The sequence below is a fragment of the Salvelinus fontinalis genome, chromosome 14, assembly GCF_029448725.1.
Source record: "Salvelinus fontinalis isolate EN_2023a chromosome 14, ASM2944872v1, whole genome shotgun sequence".
Classification (NCBI taxonomy): Eukaryota; Metazoa; Chordata; class Actinopteri; order Salmoniformes; family Salmonidae; genus Salvelinus; species Salvelinus fontinalis.
The window spans coordinates 25,955,621-25,971,459 of record NC_074678.1 but is presented as its reverse complement, the minus strand read 5'-3'; the positions used below and the strand labels follow the sequence as shown (position 1 = coordinate 25,971,459).

Sequence of the window (15,839 nt, the reverse complement as noted above, 5' to 3'; positions counted from 1 at the left end):
CCTGCGGCTATGGAACCCTGACCTGTTCACCGGACGTGCTACCTGTCCCAGACCTGCTGTTTTCAACTCTCTAGAGACAGCAGGAGCGGTAGAGATACTCTCAATGATCGGCTATGAAAAGCCAACTGACATTTACTCCTGAGGTGCTGACTTGTTGCACCCTCGACAACTACTGTGATTATTATTATTATTCGACCATGCTGGTCATTTATGAACATTTGAACATCTTGGCCATGTTCTGTTATAATCTCCACCCGGCACAGCCAGAAGAGGCTACTGGCTACCCCTCATAGCCTGGTTCCTCTCTAGGTTTCTTCCTAGGTTTTGGCCTTTCTAGGGAGTTTTTCCTAGCCATCGTGCTTCGACACCTGCTTGCTGTTTGGGGTTTTAGGCTGGGTTTCTGTACAGCACTTTGATATCAGCTGATGTAAGAAGGGCTATATAAATAAATTTGATTTGATTTGGTTACCACCAGTGTTTGAAATACACAGCCTTATTCTAAAATGGATTAAAAAAAAAAAAAAATTCTCATCAATCTACACACAATACTCCATAATGACAAAGCAAAAATTGTTTTTTAGAATTGTTTGCAAAATTGTTATAATAAAAAACCTGAAATATCACATTTACATAAGTATTCAAACCCTTTACTCAGCACGTTGTTGAAGCACTTTTGTCAGGGATTACAGCCTCGAGTCTTCTTGGGTACAACACTACAAGCCTGGCACACCTGTATTTGGAGAGTTTCTCCCATTATTCTCTGCAGATCCTCTCTAGCTCGGTCAGGTTGAATGGGGAGCGTCGCTGCAAAGCTATTTTCAGGTCTCTCCAGAGATGTTCAATCGGGTTCAAGTCTGGGTCTAGCTGGGCCAATCGAGAACATTGAGACTTGTTCCAAAGCCACTCCTGTGTTGTCTTGGCTGTGTGCTTAGGGTCCTTGTCCTGTTGGAAGTTGAACCTTCGCCCCAGTCTGAGGTCCTGAGTGTTCTGGAGCAGGTTTTCATCAAGGATCTCTCTGTACTTTGCTCCGTTCATCTTTCCCTATATCCTAACTAGTCTCCCAGTTCCTGCCGCTGAAGAATATCCCCACAGCATGAAGCTACCACCACCATGCTTCCCCATAGGGATGTGTCAGGTTTCCTCCAGACGTGACGATTGACATTCAGACCAGAGAATCTTGTTTCTCTTGGTCTGAGATTCCTTTAGGTGCCTTTTGGCAACTCCAAGCGGGCTGTCATGTGCCTTTTACTGAGGAGTGGCTTCAGTCTGGCCACTCTACCATAAAGGCCCTATTGGTGGAGTGCTGCAGAGATGGTTGTCCTTCTGGAAGGTTCTCCCATCTCCACAGAGGAACTCTGGAGCTCTGTAAGAGTGACCATCGGGTTCTTGGTCACCTTCCTGACCAAGGCCCTTCTCCCCTGATTGCTCAGTTTCGCCAAGCTGCCAGCTCTAGGAAGAGTGTTGGTGGTCCCAAACTTCTACCATTTAAGAATGATGGAGGCCACTGTGTTCTTGGGGACCTACAATGCTGCAGAAATGTTTTGGTACCCTTCCCCAGATCTGTACCTCAACACAATCCTGTTTCAGAGCTCTACGGACAATTCCTTTGACCTCGTGGCTTGGTTTTTGCTCTGACATGCACTGTCAACTGTGGGACCTTATATAGACAGGTGTGTGCCTTTTCAAATCATGTCCAGTCAATTGAATTTACCACAGGTGGACTCCAATTAAGTTGTAGAAACATCTCAAGGATGACCAATGGAAGCAGGATGCACATGAGCTCAATTTCAAGTCTCATAGCAAAGGGTCTGAATACTTATGTAAATAAGGTATTTCTATTTTTATTTTGAATACATTTGCAACATTTCTAAAAAGATGTTCTCACTTTGTCATTCTGGGGTATTGTGTATAGATTGATGAGAATTTTTATTTATTTAATCCACTTTAGAATAAGGCTGTAACATAACAAAATGTTGAAAAAGTCAAGGGGTCTGAATACTTTCCGAACACACTGTCCATTGGGCTCGTTGACAAAACAGACCATGGGATGCCTTTTCACACGAAAGTCAGCGACGGATCTGTGTAAACTATGTGACTATATTGGAGACAGGTTTATAGCAGTGAATGTCATCTATTAACTTAATTATTTGGATTTTCTTGTGATCACAACAAATCTACTTATTTTTCTCAAATATAGATATAATTAAAGTATGTTTTCTTTGAAAAGATGGGCCTTTCTGAGAATAGTACATTCAGTTTTCTGCCTGAGTGTGGCACTGTTTACTACAATTACTGGATTACCTTGTGACCAGTGCCCCCATGGTGGCGGTGGTGTTATGGTATGGGCAGGCAGATGCCACGGACAATGAACACGATTGCATTTTATTGATGGCAATTTAAATGCACAGAGATACCGTGACGAGATCCTGAGGGCCATTGTTGTGCCATTCATCCACCGCCATCACCTCATGTTTCAGTATGATAATGCACAGCCCCATGTCGCAAGGATCTGTATACAGTTCCTGGAAGCTGAAAATGTCCCAGTTCTTCCATGACCTGCATACTCACCATGATGTCACCCATTGAGCATGTTTTAGATGCTCTGGATCGACATGTAAGACAGTGTGTTCCAGTTTCCGCCAATATCCAGCCACATCAAACAGCCATTGAAGTGGAGTGGGACAACTATCTACAAGCCACAATCAACAGCCTGATCAACTCTATGCAAAGGAGATGTGTAGCACTGCATGAGGCAAATGGTGGTATCTGTGACCAACAGATGCATATCTGTATTCCCATTCATGTGAAATCCATAAATTAGGGCCCAAATTATTTCTTTCAATTGACTGATGTCCTTATATGAACTGTAACTCAGTAAAATCTTAGAAATTGTTGCATGTTGCGTTTATATTTTGGTTCAGTGTAGTTTGTAAGATAGCCTTAACTTTAGGCTATTTATTGTATTACAAAAATAATATTGAATTGTGTTTGGTTGACAACGCAACCAAATATCAACGTTTAAAGGATATCTAATGCTTGTATTGTTTCATCTGAGCTACTGGCTTAATCCTATTCTTGAACTTTTATTTTTGGTTTAGTTGGAGACGTGAATCCAACATATCATTTGTTAATTTGTCGACAAGTTAATAGGCTATTTATTGTATTGCAAAAGTGATATTGAACTTTATTTAAAGTGCATTTCAAGTTTGATTCGATTCAATTTAGTCCTGTTCTTTGATTTTTGGTTGTAGACAAACTGGATATTGAATTGTGTTTGATTGTCAACGCAACCAAATATTAACATTTGAAGGAGATATCTTTTGTGCTACTGACTTAGTCTGTCTTTAATTCCTGTTCGTCTACAATTGAATAATTGATATGTTGGATTCACATCTTCACCTCAACCAAGAATCAAAGTTGAAAAAAATACAACTAAATGAAATGAAACGTTATGTAAAGTGCATTTATAGTTTGATTTGATTCTTTAACTTAGATTTGAATTATTCATTTGTATACAGACTAGAATTAAAGCCAGACTAAGTCAGTGGTACAGATGGAACGATCCAAGCAGAAGATTCATCTCCTTCAAATGTTGACTTTAAGTGCCTTTAAAATAAAGTTTGATTTGATTTAGTCCTATTCTTTAACTTAGATGTTTGCTTATGATTGAGGAGTGAATCCAACATATGAATGATTAACTTGAAGATTACATTTGAAATCAACCGAATCTTGAAACCCTAGGCCTATTTGTTTTGTATGTTTTTAGTTGAACCCTAGATTGAATTAGAAACAAAAGCTGTTGATGACTTTGCAAATGCTTTATACCGTAGGCCTAAATAGTAACATTTATGATACAGTATATGACTTATAAAGTATGGTTACATTTCATTTGCGCTTTTAAACCTACCCTTCGATAATAACTAAATATAGTCACTGTTGCTAAGAGATGTCTCAATAATCATTCTCACAATAGCACATTGGTAGTAGTCAGTGATTCCAATCAGAGCTGGGCATGGTTAAAACCCTGGTTGGGAGACCAAAATAATAGCTGTAGACAGATCAACTCCCCAGTAGGAGGTGCTGCATAGCCTATTGTTTTATTCTAATAGTGGACATAACACTGAAGTTCTGATATTTCAAAGGTACAAATTCAACATATTTTAAACAAGATTTGTCTATGTTGAAAATTGGTTACAATGATGACAATCCTGTGGTTGAAATTCCAACCTCAAAACAACAGTTTATGTTCATGACATTTTTCAAATCCAATGCATTTTTCATGTAGATTCCACGTCACAATACATTGACAAATTACGTTGAAATAACGTTGATTAAACCAGTTTGTGCCCAGTGGGTTATGACTAAACTTAAGCTCAGCAAGACAGTCTTGTGGAGTTTAAACCATGTCGGTCACATCACTCCATGGAGGGGGTCATCTGTGAGGAGATGTGTTACCTACAGGATGAGATGGAGAGAAGTAGGAAGAGGAGAGCAAAAGGGGAACAAGGGTAGAGGAAGGAGACAGGTACAGGAGAGAGGGAAGAGATGCAGAGGCACTGATTTATGTGTGATGTCACAATGCTGACTTGCCAAACGGGTCAATCCCCTCGCTTTCTTTTCTCAGGCGGAGCCTTCTACCCTGCATCCATGTTCAACAATGCCGTGTCCAATATCATCTGCCAGATATTGTTTGGGAAGAGGTTTGACTACAGAGACCACAACTTCCAGACCCTGCTGAAGTACTTGAACGAGGCCATCTGGCTGGAGAGAAACATGTGGGGCTTGGTAGGAACTGACTGGAGGAGGAAATACACCTGGAGATGAATGACTTGATGACTTCTTCACTGGGTTGGGCTTGATTCCATTTAAATTCCGTGTAATGACCCTGGTGGCAATAAGCATGATTACAACTCCCCCAAGGTATCTAGCTTTGACTGACAGACCATGGCATGTTCCCTCTGTGTACTGTAGCTGTATGACGTGTTCTCCACGCTGATGGAGCGTCTCCTAGGACCTCACAACAGCATGTTCAGCTACTATATGGCCCTGGAGGAACTCATCAGGGAGGACGTGGAAAGACACAGGCAGGACATGAACACCAGCAACCCCAGAGACTACATTGACACCTTCCTCACTGAGATAGAGAACGTAAGCCGCTCTTACTATGGAAAACTGTTTGGCTATGGTAGAATGGAGAGAAGATCTAGTGTGTTGTTTCAAAAACAAATGAGAGGAGTAATAATTTTGACAGGTATTCAAGCTGTTAACAGTCCTGAAGTGGATCCACACACCCTTGGCGGTTCATACACTGTTATACATTTTGTTTGGAATGTAATGCTGGCCTCCATCCCTGGTCCCTCTGCTGAGAGCACAAGCATTCCAGTGAGGATGGTTTCCAGGAGGCTAACCTGGTGCTGTTCCTGGCCAGCACTGAGACTCCCTCCACCATCGTGCTCTGGCCCTGGTCTTCCTCATCAAACACCCACACATATAGGGTGAGATAATGACCTCTGTGGATCAAACTAACATTTTTGTACAGAAAGTTTCTGGATTTTCAGCAAAAGGGTTTACCAAGAAAAACCTCGAATTACAAATTCATGGCAGACGAGTTGGAACACTCACATGACATTACTCACTCACATTAAAATAACATCAAATTGATCAGAAATACAGTGTAGACATTGTTAATGTTGTAAATGACTATTGTAGCTGGAAACAGCTGATTTTTAATGGAATATCAACACATCACTCCTGTGTTCCAATGGCACGTTGTGTTAGCTAATCCAAGTTTATCATTTTAAAAGGCTAATTGATCATTAGAAAACCCTTTTGCAATTATGTTAGCACAGCTGAAAACTGTTGTTCTGATTAAAGAAGCAATAAAACTGGCCTTCTTTAGACTAGTTGAGTATCTGGAGCATCAGCATCTGTGGGTTTGATTACAGGCTCAAAATGACCAGAAACAAATAACTTTCTTTTGAAACTCGTCAGTCTATTCTTGTTCTGAGAAATGAAGGCTATTCCATGGGAGAAATTGCCAAGAAACTGAAGATATCGTACAATGCTGTGTACTACTCCCTTCCCAGAACAGCGCAAACTGGCTCTAACCGGAATAGAAAGAGGAGTGTGAGGCCCCAGTGCACAACTGCGCAAGAGGACAAGTACATTAGAGTGTCTAGTTTGAGAAACAGACGCGTCACAAGTCCTCAACTGGCAGCTTATTAAATAGTACCCGCAAATCACCAGTCTCAACGTCAACAGTGAAGAGGCGATTCTGGGATGCTGGCTTTCTAGGCAGAGTTGCAAAGAAAAATACATATCTCAGACTGGCCAATAAAAAGAAGATTAAGATGGGCAAAAGAACACAGACACTGGACAGAGGAAGATTGAAAAAAAGTGTTATGGACAGACAAATCTAAGTTTGAGGTGTTCGGATCACAAAGAAGAACATTCGTGAGACATAGAAAAAATGAAAAGATGCTGGAGGAGTGCTTGACGCCATCTGTCAAGCATGGTGGAGGCAATGTGATGGTCTGTTGGTGCTTTGGTGGTGTTAAAGTGGGAGATTTGTACAGGGTAAAAGGGATCTTGAAGAAGGAAGGCTATCACTGCATTTTGAAACACCATGCCATACCCTGTGGACGGCGCTTAAATTGGAACCAATTTCCTCCTACAACAGGACAATGACCCAAAGCACAGCTCCAAACTATGCAAGAACTATTTATGGAAAAAGCAGTCAGCTGGTATTCTGTCTATAATGGAGTGGCCAGCACAGTCACTGGATCTCAACCCTATTGACCTGTTGTGGGAGAAGCTTGACCATATGGTACGTAAGAAGTGCCCATCAAGCCAATCCAACTTGTGGGAGGTGCTTCGGGAAGCATGGGGTGAAATCTTTTCAGATTACCTCAACAAATTGACAACTAGAATGCCAAAGGTCTGCAAGGCTGTAATTGCTGCAAATGGGGGATTCTCTGACAAAAGCAAAGTTTGAAGGACACAATTATTATTTCAATTAAAAATCATTATTTATAATCTTGTCAACGTCTTGACTATATTTCTTATTCATTTTGCAACTCATTTCAAGTATGTTTTCATGGAAAACAAGGACATTTCTAAGTGACCCCAAACTTTGAACTGTAGTGTATATTAAAAACATCTTGCCGTTTTGGAAGTTTTTCTTGGTAAGCACTTTTGCTGGATTTTTGTCATTTTTGGGGAGCACCCTTTCTACTTTTGTTTGCTGTAGCTCGGAGGCCTACCTCAAACTCAAAAAGCTGAGTTTGATCAATCAGTCCTGATCCGGAGGTGCTAAGGCTTATGGCCAAAGTCGCAGTTATTGATGGGAAGAGTCTACAGGATGAGGGTGTCTACAGGACGTTTCCCATATTTTGCCATACGAACGACCTATTATATTGGGTATGTAGGAGAAGGGAGGGCGAGTCCGAACTATTGATCATATCAAGACACTGTCCTGCACTTGGCCCACTCCCATGTCTTAGACGGACATTTAGGATGGGTGAAAATGGCTGAGAGGGTACTAACCCGGTTCTACTGGCCGGGGGTGACCAGAGACGTAGCCAAATATTGCAGGTCATGCGATAAGGCCCATCTTTGCAATCCCCTGAAACCTCTTCACATTATAGAAACACTATTCAAAAACGTATTGCCATGGACCTAGTGGGGCCACTGCCACGATAATCCCGAGGACACCAATACATCCTCGTAGTAGTGGACTACGCGACCAAATATCCTGAGGCTATTCCATTGCGCACCATAGTGACGAAAGGCATAGCCAAGAAGCTGTTCATGTATTTGTCGAGAGTAGGATTACCCTTAACTGTTTTGACAGATCAAGGCACTCCCTTTATGTCTCGGCTCATGAAAGACCTGTGTAAACTGTACAGTGTAGAGCATATTAGAACGAGCGTTTATCACCCCCAGACGGACGGACTGTTTTTTATTTTCACCTTTATTTAACCAGGTAGGCTAGTTGAGAACAAGTTCTCATTTGCAACTGCGACCTGGCCAAGAAAAAGCAAAGCAGTTCGACACATACAACAACACAGAGTTACACATGGAATTAACAAAACATACAATCAATAATACAGTAGAATCTATATACAGCATGTGCAAATGAGATAGGATAAGAGAGGTAAGGGAATAAATAGGCCATGGTGGCGAAGGAATTACAATATAGCAGTTAAACACTGGAATGGTAGATGTACAGAAGATGAATGTGCAAGTAGAGATACTGGGGTGCAAAGGAGCAAGATAAATAAATAAATACAGTATAGGGATGAGGTAGTTGGATGGGCTATTTACAGATGAGCTATGTACAGGTGCAGTGATCTGTGAGCTGCTCTGACAGTTGGTGCTAGTTTTTTTGTAATACAATAAATAGCTAGTGAGGGAGGTAAGAGTCTCCATTTTTGCAGTTCGTTCCAGTCATTGGCAGCACAGAACTGGAAGGAGAGGCGGCCAAAGGAAGAATTGACTTTGGGGGTGACCAGTGAGATATACATGCTGGAGCGCGTGCTACAGGTTGGTGCTGCTATGGTGACCAGTGAGCTGAGATAAGGCGAGGCTTTACCAAGCAGAGACTTGTAGATGATCTGGAGCCAGTGGGTTTGGCGACGAGTATGAAGCGAGGGCCAGCCAACAAGAGCATACAGGTCGCAGTGGTGGGTAGTATATGGGGCTTTGGTGACAAAACGGATGGCACTGTGATAGACTGCATCCAATTTGCTGAGTAGAGTGTTGGATGCTATTTTGTAAATGACGTCGCCGAAGTCGAGGAACGGTAGGATGGTCAGTTTTACGAGGGTATGTTTGGCAGCATGAATGAAGGATGCTTTGTTACGAAATAGGAAGCCGATTCTAGATTTAATTTTGTGAGAGAGGCTGAATAAAACCATCAAGAGCACAATAAGACGCATAGTGGATAAGGATGGAAAAAATGGGGACACTCTGTTACTCCACCTTATGTTTGCCCTGCGCTAAGTTCCTCAAGCCTCTACCGGGTTCTCCCACTTCGAATTGTTGTACGGGCGACCATGCAAAGGCAATTTGGATTTAGCAAAAAAAACCTGGGAGAACCAACCATGTCCCTACCGCTTGTTCAGTGAACACGTAGTCCTTATGTGGGATAGGATGGCTGCTATATGGCCAGTGGTTAACAAACACATGGGGCGAGCCCAGGCTGCGCAGGCACAGTCCTACAATTGGACAGCCCAACCCCACACTTTCAAAACAGGGGACAACGCCGCAACATAAACTCCTAGCACAATGGCAGGGTCCCTATGAGGTGTTAGAGCAGGTGTTCACGGTGACCTATAGGGTTAGGCAGCCCGGGTGGCGCCGAGCCGAGCAGATTTACCATGTCAACCTGTTGAAGTTGTACCACGAGAGTCAGGCACAGGTGTTATACGGGTGAAAGGGGAAGGACGAGGCGACGCCAGTAAGTCCCTATGGGAACCAAATTAACGGCACAACAGAGCCGGTGACAGAGCCGGAGAGTTTTCTCGCTCATTCCAGGTAGCACTAACCTGATCCAGCACAATATCAGGACAGACCCAGGGACCAAAGTATGTTTAAGGCCATATAGAATCCCCGAAGCTAGGAGAGAGGTGGCGCATGCCGCAGTGGGAGAAATGGTACGACTAGGAGTGATGAAGCCATCCACAAGTGAGTGGTCTAGCCCGATCGTGCTGGTGCCCAAACGTGATGGGTCAACACGGTGTTGTAACGACTTCAGGGCCCTAAATGCTATCTCCCGATTCGATGCCACATGTCGAACGAGCTCAGAGCGGCTAGGGAATGCTAAGTACATTTACACCTTAGACCTAACCAAGAACTATTGGCAAGTCTCTTTATCCCCGCAGGATCGACCCAAGACCGCTTTTGCCACGCCGGAGGGGCTTTTCCAATACGCCCGGAGGCCGTTCGGTATACATGAAGTGGCAGAAACGTTCCAACGACTGATGGATACCCTGCTTAGACCTCATCAGGCTCGCCTGTACTGACGATGTCATCATACACACGGAGGACTTGGACGACCACCTAAACAAGGTAAGAGCTGTGTTGGCAAGCCTGGAGGCAGCCGGGCTTACGGCCAATCCTAAGAAGCGCCACCTAGGCTTAAAACGAAGCCAAATACTTGGGGTGCACTATTGGCAGTGGCCTCATCAAACCCCAGAAGGAGAAAACACAGGTGGTGCAGCAGTGGCCTAGGCCCGCTAACAAGAAAGCGGTGCGCGCCTTCCTGGGCCTGACAGGATACTTTCGGCACTTCATACCGAACTATTCCACCATAGCAGCACCACTGACCGGCCTTACCCGAAAATCAGAACCAGTGCGGGTGGTATGGACCGACAGGGCCGAAAAAGCTTTCAATGAACTTAAGACTGAGCTATGCACAAACCCTGTTTTGAGGATGCCAGACTTTAACATGCCTTTTACTGTATTCACAGACGCATCAGACATGGGGATAGGGGCCGTGTTGTCGCAGGCGGAGGAACACCTCGTTGTGTATATCAGCCATAAGCTGTCCCCAAGGGAGCAAAACTAACCAACCCGGATGTTTTAGCCGTGTCTGAATCCTGGCTTAGAAAGACCACCAAAAATTCAGACATTTTTATCCCCAATTACAATATTTTCAGACAAGATAGAACGGCCAAAGGGGGCGGTGTTGCAATCTACTGCAAAGACTGCCTGCAGAGTTCTGTTATACTATCCAGGTCTGTTCCCAAACAATTTGAACTTCTACTTTTAAAAATCCACCTCTCTAAAAACAAGTCTCTCACCGTTGCCGCCTGCTATAGACCACCCTCTGCCCCCAGCTGTGCTCTGGACACTATATGTGAACTGATTGCCCCCCATCTATCTTCAGAGCTCGTGCTGCTAGGCGACCTAAATTTGAACATGCTCAACACCCCAGCCACCCTACAATCTAAGCTTGATGCCCTCAATCTCACACAAATTATCAATGAACCTACCAGGTACATTTTAGTCATTTAGCAGACGCTCTTATCCAGAGCGACTTACAGTAGAGTGCATACATTTTACATTACATTACATTTTACATACTGAGACAATGATATCCCTACCGGCCAAACCCTCCCTAACCCGGACGACGCTATGCCAATTGTGCATCGCCCCAAGGACCTCCCGGTTGCGGCCGGCTGCGACAGAGCCTGGGCACGAACCCAGCCCAGCCTGGGCGCGAACCCAGAGACTCTGGTGGCGCAGCTAGCACTGCGATGCAGTGCCCTAGACCACTGCGCCACCCAATTCCGTAAACACGGGTACCCTCATAGATATCATCCTAACAAACTTGCCCTCCAAATACACCTCTGCTGTTTTCAACCAAGATCTCAGCGATCACTGCCTCATTGCCTGCATCCGTAATGGGTCAGCGGTCAAACGACCTCCACTCATCACTGTCAAACGCTCCCTGAAACACTTCAGCGAGCAGGCCTTCCTAATCGACCTGGCCGGGGTATCCTGGAAGGATATTGATCTCATCCCGTCAGTAGAGGATGCCTGGTCATTTTTTTTAAATGCCTTCCTCACCATCTTGAATAAGCATGCCCCATTCAAGAAATTTAGAACCAGGAACAGATATAGCCCTTGGTTCTCTCCTGACCTGACTGCCCTTAACCAACAGAAAAACATCCTATGGCGTTCTGCATTAGCATCGAACAGCCCCCGTGATATGCAACTCTTCAGGGAAGCCAGAAACCAATATACACAGGCAGTTAGAACAGCCAAGGCTAGCTTTTTCAAGCAGAAATTTGCTTCCTGCAACACAAATTCAAAAAAGTTCTGGGACACCGTAAAGTCCATGGAGAATAAGAACACCTCCTCCCAGCTTCCAACCGCTCTGAAGATAGGAAACACTGTCACCACCGACAAATCCACTATAATTGAGAATTTCAATAAGCATTTTTCTACGGCTGGCCATGCTTTCCACCTGGCTACCCCTACCCCGGACAACAGCACTGCCCTCCCCTCTGCTACTCGCCCAAGCCTTCCCCATTTCTCTTTCTCCCAAATACAGTCAGCTGATGTTCTTAATGAGCTGCAAAATCTGGACCCTTACAAATCAGCCGGGCTAGATAATCTGGACCCTTTCTTTCTAAAACTATCTGCTGAAATTGTTGCCACCCCTATTACTAGCCTCTTCAACCTCTCTTTCGTGTCGTCTGAGATCCCCAAAGATTGGAAAGCAGCTGCGGTTATCCCCCTCTTCAAAGGGGGGGACACCCTTGACCCTAACTGCTACAGACATATATCTATCCTACCCTGCCTTTCTAAGGTCTTCGAAAGCCAAGTCAACAAACAGATTACCGACCATTTCGAATCACACCACACCTTCTCCGCTATGCAATCTGGTTTCAGAGCTGGTCATGGGTGCACCTCAGCCACGCTCAAGGTCATAAACGATATCGTAACCGCCATCGATAGGAAACAATACTGTGCAGCCGTATTCATTGACCTGGCCAAGGCTTTTGACTCTGTCAATCACCACATCCTCATTGGCAGACTCGACAGCCTTGGTTTCTCTAATGATTGCCTCGCCTGGTTCACCAACTACTTCTCTGATAGAGTTCAGTGTGTCAAATCGGAGGGTCTGTTGTCCGGGCCTCTGGCAGTCTCTATGGGGGTGCCACAGGGTTCAATTCTTGGACCGACTCTCTTCTCTGTTTACATCAATGATGTCGCTCTTGCTGCTGGTGATTCTCTGATCCACCTCTACGCAGACGACACTATTCTGTATACTTCTGGCCCTTCTTTTGACACTGTGTTAACAACCCTCCAGGCGAGCTTCAATGCCATACAACTCTCCTTCCGTGGCCTCCAACTGCTCTTAAATACAAGTAAAACCAAATGCATGCTCTTCAACCGATCGCTGCCTGCTCCTGCCCGCCTGTCCAACATCACTACTTTGGACGGCTCTGACTTAGAATATGTGGACAACTACAAATACCTAGGTGTCTGGTTAGACTGTAAACTCTCCTTCCAGACCCACATCAAACATCTCCAATCCAAAGTCAAATCTAGAATTGGCTTCCTATTCCGCAACAAAGCATCCTTTACTCATGCTGCCAAACATACCCTTGTAAAACTGACCATCCTACCAATCCTCGACTTCGGTGATGTCATTTACAAAATAGCCTCCAAAACCCTACTCAATAAATTGGATGCAGTCTATCACAGTGCCATCCGTTTTGTCACCAAAGCCCCATATACTACCCACCACTGCGACCTGTACACTCTCGTTGGCTGGCCCTCGCTTCATACTCGTCGCCAAACCCACTGGTTCCAGGTCATCTACAAGACCCTGCTAGGTAAAGTCCCCCCTTATCTCAGCTCGCTGGTCACCATAGCAGCACCTACCTGTAGCACGCGCTCCAGCAGGTATATCTCTCTAGTCACCCCCAAAACCAATTCTTCCTTTGGACGCCTCTCCTTCCAGTTCTCTGCTGCCAATGACTGGAACGAACTACAAAAATCTCTGAAACTGGAAGCACCTATCTCCCTCACTAGCTTTAAGCACCAGCTGTCAGAGCAGCTCATAGATTACTGCACCTGTACATAACCCATCTACAATTTAGCCCAAACAACTACCTTTTTACCTACTGTATTTATTTATTAATTTATTTTGCTCCTTTGCACCCCATTATTTCTGTCTCTACTTTGCACTTTCTTCCAATGCAAACCAACCATTCCAGTGTTTTTTTTTTGTTTTTATTTTACTTGCTGTGTTGTACTCACTTCGCCTCCATGGCCTTTTTATATTTTTATTTATTTATACATATCTGTTTGCCTTCACCTCCCTTATCTCACCTCACTTGCTCACATTGTATATAGACTTATTTTTTTTCACTGTATTATTGACTATATGTTTGTTTTTACTCCATGTGTAACTATGTGTTGTTGTATGTGTCGAACTGCTTTGCTTTATCTTGGCCAGGTCGCAATTGTAAATGAGAACGTGTTCTCAATTTGCCTACCTGGTTAAATAAAGGTTAAATAAAATAAATAAAAAATGCTACGGTGGAGAGAGAGGCGTTGGCGATTAAGTGGGCACTAGGGTATCTGAGGTACTACCTCCTGGGGAGGAGTTTCCGTCTGGTCACTGACCACAACCCCCTCAAGTGGATGGCGGGACAGAGGGACAACAATAGCCGGATAACGAGGTGATTCCTAGCACTACAGCCGTTTACATTTGAGGTGGTTCACAAGCCTGGAAAACTACATTGTAACGCGGATGCTCTTTCTCGCCGAGACCTGGTGGGTCTGGCTGGAGCGAGCCCCCCTGGTTCTGGCTCGAGGGGGGGGATGTGTGAGGGATCAGCCAGATCAAGTGGTCTGACTGCGCCCTCTCCTGGAGGTGGGCCGCAGTACAGCCACTAATGATGCTCACCTGAGGTCAATTGACTAATTGCGTTTGTGCTCTCTTAAGGACCAGACTGAAGGGGCAGAGTGAGGTTACGGCAAATTCCACAACACCATGATTCCCTGTTATATGTTCAGATCAAGCTGTTGGTTTTGCGTTTAGTACCAACAGTTTTTTTGGGGATAGCTATTACCCTGGCCTATGTTTGTACTTCCCCGGGGAGAGTTGAAAGAAACACCCAATACAGTTTCCTTCTTTTTATTGAAGTCCCGTCTCTGCGTCTCATTTTGTGCTGTCCTGCTTAGGATTTTATCAGTGAATAGGTACGGCCTTTCACACAGCATACAGTCCTTTGAGATCATTAGTGAAGGGACACAATAAATGGATTTCGGTAGACTCTGTTGGTGAATGTTCTTTGCATTGTACTGAATTTAGGCAAGGGCAGAGGATATTGTTTGTGATGTTCACAGGGAACAGCGTTGATGCACGTTCTGACCTCGGTGCTGTTTGACAAGACGGAGAGGGAAACACCAGACACCTTCAACCAAGGACACTTCCTGCACCAGGTCGTCAAGTTTGTCCAGAGGTAAGCGTTCTTGCCCTTCTCTGCATGTAATCCTAACCTAGTCTATACTGGTCCTAACCCTTCACAGGTAGGGGATTCCTATACAATGCCGTCAGAGATTCAGTTGAAAACACCAGCACATCACATCACTGTGTATCTGTCCAGGTAAGCTTGTGCGGCTTGGGGAGGGTCTGGCCAGGATGGAGCTCTTCCTGTTCTTCGTCGGTTCATTCCAGAAGTTCCGTTTCTCCCCAGGTTTCACTCTAGCTGAGTCTAGAGTGAAACGTGGGAACTATGATTTCGCTCCCTTTCAAGATCGACTGTATGTCAAGGCTCGTTAGAACACTTAGATAGACGCCACGGCTTGTTAGAACCCCTTGCAGGTCTACGCCACGGTTTCTTAGAACCCCATCCAGATCTACGCCACGGTTTGTTAGAACCCTTTCCAGATCTACGCCACGGCTTGTTAGAACCCCTTCCAGATCTACACCATGGTTTGTTAGAACCCCTTCCAGATCTACAACGTGGTTTGTTAGAACCCCTTCCAGATCTACACCATGGTTTGTTAGAACCCTTTCCAGATCTACGCCATGGCTTGTTAGAACCCCTTCCAGATCTACACCATGGTTTGTTAGAACCCCTTCCAGATCTACACCATGGTTTGTTAGAACACTCTAGATCTAAAGATATACAGTATATCTGCTGCATTCTGTATGTAAAATACAATGTGCCTTATGCATCTAATCACAATGGCATCTTTATTATAATGTGCCTTATGAATGTAACCTTCCTGCTGAAGTAAATGTCCCCCCCCCCAAAAAATAGATATAAATATTTGTATTTTGTTTTCATAAACACCTGTGAATGTTT

General features: G+C 44.4%; 1 pseudogene; it reads left to right on the top strand.

Annotated features, from left to right (window-relative positions):
• Positions 1 to 4,422: 4,422 nt before the first annotated feature.
• Positions 4,423 to 15,323, top strand: LOC129869303 (cytochrome P450 2J2-like; annotated as a pseudogene).
• The last annotated feature ends 516 nt before the right edge of the window (positions 15,324 to 15,839 follow it).